This window comes from Phoenix dactylifera, unplaced genomic scaffold (genome assembly GCF_009389715.1).
Source record: "Phoenix dactylifera cultivar Barhee BC4 unplaced genomic scaffold, palm_55x_up_171113_PBpolish2nd_filt_p 000477F, whole genome shotgun sequence".
NCBI lineage: Eukaryota > Viridiplantae > Streptophyta > Magnoliopsida > Arecales > Arecaceae > Phoenix > Phoenix dactylifera.
In genome coordinates, this window is record NW_024067898.1 from 103,714 (window position 1) to 108,739 (window position 5,026).

General features: G+C 39.4%; 1 non-coding gene across 1 annotated transcript; it reads right to left on the minus strand.

The window, feature by feature from the left end:
- Positions 1 to 410: 410 nt before the first annotated feature.
- Positions 411 to 516, minus strand: LOC120106144. The gene has a single exon (XR_005508367.1). It is a non-coding gene; the product is annotated as a small nucleolar RNA R71 (small nucleolar RNA).
- Between the last annotated feature and the right edge of the window lie 4,510 nt (positions 517 to 5,026).

Here is a 5,026-nt window from a genome sequence, read left to right on the forward strand (position 1 = left end):
ATCATAACAATAGAATCATCCCCACCTCCTGAGATGGCTGAAGAACAACCCAAACTCCTGAGGGAGTACTTTACTCCCACCATTTACACTTCTCCATCTTGCATTCGATTACCTAAAGTAGCAGCTGTACAATATGAAATAAAGTCTAGTGTGATCCAAATGCTCCCATCTTTTTATGGGCTCACTAACGAAGACCCATATAAACACTTAAATGAATTTTTTGAGATTTGCACCACTGTCAAGATTCAGAATTTCACTGATGATGTTCTAAAACTTAGATTATTCCCCTTCTCCTTTAAAGATAGAGCCAAGCAATGGCTGAATTCTTTAGAAGCTAATTCGATTCGTTCCTGAGATCAAATGCAACAAGAATTTCTTAAAAAATACTTTCCCATTAGGAAGAACGAACCAGTTTAGACATGCCATTACAAGCTTCTTCCAAATCGAGGAAGAAGAATTTCATGAAACTTGGGAGAGATTTAGGGACCTAATCCGTAAATGCCCACATCATCAAATACCTAAATGGCAGCTAGTACAATGTTTCTATGATGGATTGACTGAACGAAACCGTCAGATGATCGATGCTGCATGCGGGGGGACTTTTATGCTTCAAAATGAGCATGAAGCATGGCAATTATTTGAAAATCTTAATGAATAATACAAGCAAATCAACCAAATCAAGCTTGAATGGTCTAGATGATGCTATATATCATCCTCGTCATGTTGAAAAATTATCTTGCCACAAGAAGGAGATGTTCAATCTACATACTGAAGCATGTCAACCACACTTAGACATGTGCAAAATTCAAATCATATCAAGTTATGAAAAACAAGATCAATTTGAACTTATGTTGATTGAAGAAATCAATCTAATCAAGCCATTCATGCCTTATGGTTGAAGATTGATGGGAATCAAGCTTTAAATGCCCTCCGATGTCTCTTGCCCTCTCAAACCTATAAATAGAAACTTTTAGTGAAGTCTTAAAGTACACCACTCAACCAAAGCATCCCTCTCTCAACCGAGTTTCCATCTCCTCTCATAGTACTCCTATATTGCTTCTATTGTGTTCTTATTTTACTATTGTGAGATAATTGTATAATGAGCCTAATTATGTATTAGATTTGTGAGAATCAAAATTTGTAATTATGAAAACAAGTGTTGCCCAGAGGTGTGTTGGGTTTCCCAGTGCCCTAGGGTGCAGCGGAAGATACGAGATTATAAAATTTTCTTATAAACCCATTATATGAACCCTAATAAGCCAAGATCGCCTTAATAGTATAACCAAATAATGTAGAAAATATAATCTTGGTATAGAAGAATACCTATCACGCTATATCCAATATGTCTGAAGATGTCCCAAGGTGCCCAAATGTTCACCCTCCGATGTTGATCCACACAGGAATGGGTTCAAGACTCTAGCTCCACCAAAACTTGATTCTAATTGTTCAATCCTTCCAAAGGATTTAATTGGCTGATTTTCCTTCACTTCCTTCTTCCTTTCTACCTCTAAAACATTCACTAGCCTTTTTGTCCTAAAGAAGACCCTCTTGTCTTGGGTTAGGACAAAAGAGAGAGGCTTGTAAGAAAGAAGGGATAAGGAAGAGAGAAGGAGAGACTTTTTCTTTTGATCGTCTTTAGAACCCCAAGGCACCTCCTTATTTATAAGAGATGGAGGGATGCATCATAAAGGGATGCATCCCATCCACACACCTCATCATGATGAGGCATGTGCCAAAATAGGCATCCCATCATGATGGGTTGCTAAGGAGAAGGATGTATCAACTTCTTTCTCATGTCTCCCTCTTAAATCCTGATGATCCAAGGGCCCAAATGCAGTGAACCAAAGCCAATGGTCCAGATCTAGGCGCCATCTAATGATCCAGATCAAGGCATCATCATCCAGGGTGCCATCCAATGGTCCAGAAGCAAGATGCCATCACCGATGGTCCAGATTCAGGCGCTGAGCAACGATTCAGATCTTTCATCCAGAGAACCATCCAGTGGTCCAGATTCAGGCGCTGACAAATGGTCCAGATCTTTCATCCAGAGAGCCATCCAGTGGTCCAGATTCAAGCGCTATCCTTCATCCAGAAATCCATCCAATGGTCCAGATGAAGGCGCCAACCAGTGGACCAGATCCTTCATCCAGGGAGCGATCCAATGGTCCAGAAGTGAAGGCCCTATCAAACCCAATCCAATTGGGTTTAACCAACTTAAATAAAACATTAAACCTAATCAAATCAGGTCTAATTAAAGCCAAATGGGTTCCAACTCTTGGCTAACCCATATTAGGTCATGATCTAATCATATTAGATCAACCTAACCTAAGAATCATATTCGAATTTAATTTGAATCAGGACCTAGGGTTTGCAACACGTGCTAGCATGTTCATCTTGCAAACATGATCTAATCCAATTAGACCCTTGATCAATTCCCTTGTGTGTGACCCATTGGGTTCCTTATCTTAGCCAGTAGTAGGTGCAGGTGCAAGTTGACCTAACCTGATTAGAATACCTCTAATCCAATTTAGGTTCAATTTAGTGCTAAACCTGACTTAGCAATCAGAACCTTTCTGATGCTTTGATCTAATCAAACTCTTTGATCCGATCAACCCACAAGACATGATTGACGTCTAGCAACGTATCATGTCTACCCGGAAGATGAGGAATGTATTGGACAAATCCAACATACCCTTCAGTGGCAAGTTACCGTGCAATTCAATCCCTCAGTCATACTACATCCTGAATAAGTGCATGAGTATGGATCAATATCAAACTCAATCACTTATTCATGTCTCTCTCAATCTTTTATATGATAATTCAAACAATGAAACATTAGAAACTCTTTCTAATATTCATTTTGCTTTGATCAAAGGCTTCTTGAATCATCATAAGATTAGAGTAAGTAGGATGTTACCTTCTCTTACTAGAAGTGACTGATTTCTTGTTGACCTACTCACAACCTTCGTACAAAATCCACCATATCCAGAATACCCCGTACACAACGCAATGTCGTGAATGAGGGTAAACCAAAACATAGCTTCAAGTGCACAAGATACCATGGTGATCTCAGGTCTAAGGATCACTTGCACAACTTCCACTATGAGAACCATCTTTTGATAATTAAGTAAGAATCCATAAGATGCTCTCATGGCTGGTCATTTCAGTGAACTCATTCCTCTAATGAGCTCCCACATCTTTGTATTAGTGTCTCACACAAGTGATTGTGAGATCAATCACCCTCTACATTGAGCATACATAAGATGTGCCAGTCTTTCCGGTAATATTGATCCCCGACTCAATATACCAATTTGACTGGGAATATTCTAAATTAGGATTTTAGAATTTTAGGTCTCACTGGTATGATCTCATCATAACCCTAAAACCAATGTCCTAATTTATGGGGTTCATCATCCAATAATAAAATAGATAAGCAGCAAATGATGAAACACAATGCCTTTATTGATATATATCAAGTGTCAAAGTACATGATTTGGAGGATTACAAAGAGAAACCTATCAAATGATTGGCTTATAGGGCATCTACTCTTTCAATCTCCCACTTGCACTAAAGCCAATCGCCCTTATATTTTAACCCCATACAATCGAGGTGACGATTGAATTGCTGCTGTGGTAGAGCTTTGGTAAATGGGTCTGCTATATTGTTCTTTGTGTCTACTCGTTCAATCTTGACGTCTTGTCTTTCGATTATCTCTCGAACAAGGTGGAAGCGTCTCAAAATGTGCTTGGATCTATGATGAGACCTTGGTTCCTTAGCCTGTGCAACAGCTCCAGTGTTATTGCAATAAACTGGGACTGGTCTGGCAATCTCAGGAACTACACCCAGCTCTGTGATGAACTTCTTCATCCAGACTGCTTCCTTAGCAGCTTCACTAACAGCTATGTATTCTGCCTCAGTAGTTGAGTCAGCTACAGTTTGCTGTTTGGAACTTTTCCAACTCACAGCTCCACCATTCAAAGTGAAGATATATCCAGAGATTGACTTGCTATCATCTGGATCAGATTGAAAGCTAGAATCTGAATAGCCTTCTAGTTTCAATTCTGATCCTCCATAAATCAGAAAAACATCTCTAGTCCTTCTCAAGTATTTGAGAATGCTTTTCACAATTTTCCAATGATCCTCTTCGGGATCTGCCTGAAATCTACTTACCATACCCAAGGCATAAGCTACATCAGGCCTGGTACATAACATAGCATACATGACTGACCCTACTGCCGAAGCATAGGGAATAGAACTCATTCTATTCCTCTCTTCAGATGTCTTAGGAGACATCTGCCTAGAGAGTTGTATGCCATGTCCTATGCGTAAGAAACCTTTCTTACTTCCATCCATGCTGAACCTCTTCAGCACATTTTCTATGTACCTAGACTGGGACAAACCTAGCATCCTTTTAGATCTATCTCTATAGATCCTTATACCAAGTATATAGGATGCTTCACCCAAGTCTTTCATGGAAAATTTCTTTGATAACCAAGTCTTGACCGATTGCATCATTGGAACATCATTTCCAATGACCAATATATCGTCCACATATAATATCAAGAAGACAATAGCACTCCCACTAGTCTTCTTGTACACACAAGGTTCATCTATATTTTTAATGAAGCCAAACTCTTTGACTATCATGTCAAAATGGATGTTCCAACTCCTAGATGCCTGCTTTAATCCATAAATAGATTTCTTAAGCCTACATACTTGATTTGCTCTCCCTCTTGAGACAAATCCCTCTGGCTGTGTCATATAAACCTCTTCCACAAGGTGACCATTAAGAAAGGCGGTTTTGACATCCATTTGCCAGATCTCATAATCATAGTATGCAGCTATAGCAAGCATAATCCGAATAGATTTGAGCATAGCTACTGGCGAAAAAGTTTCATCATAATCAATACCTTATTTTTGCCTGAAACCTTTTGCCACTAGCCTGGCCTTGTAGGTTTCTACTTGGCCATCAGCTCCTATCTTCTTCTTGTATACCCATTTGCACCCTATTGGAATCACTCCCTCA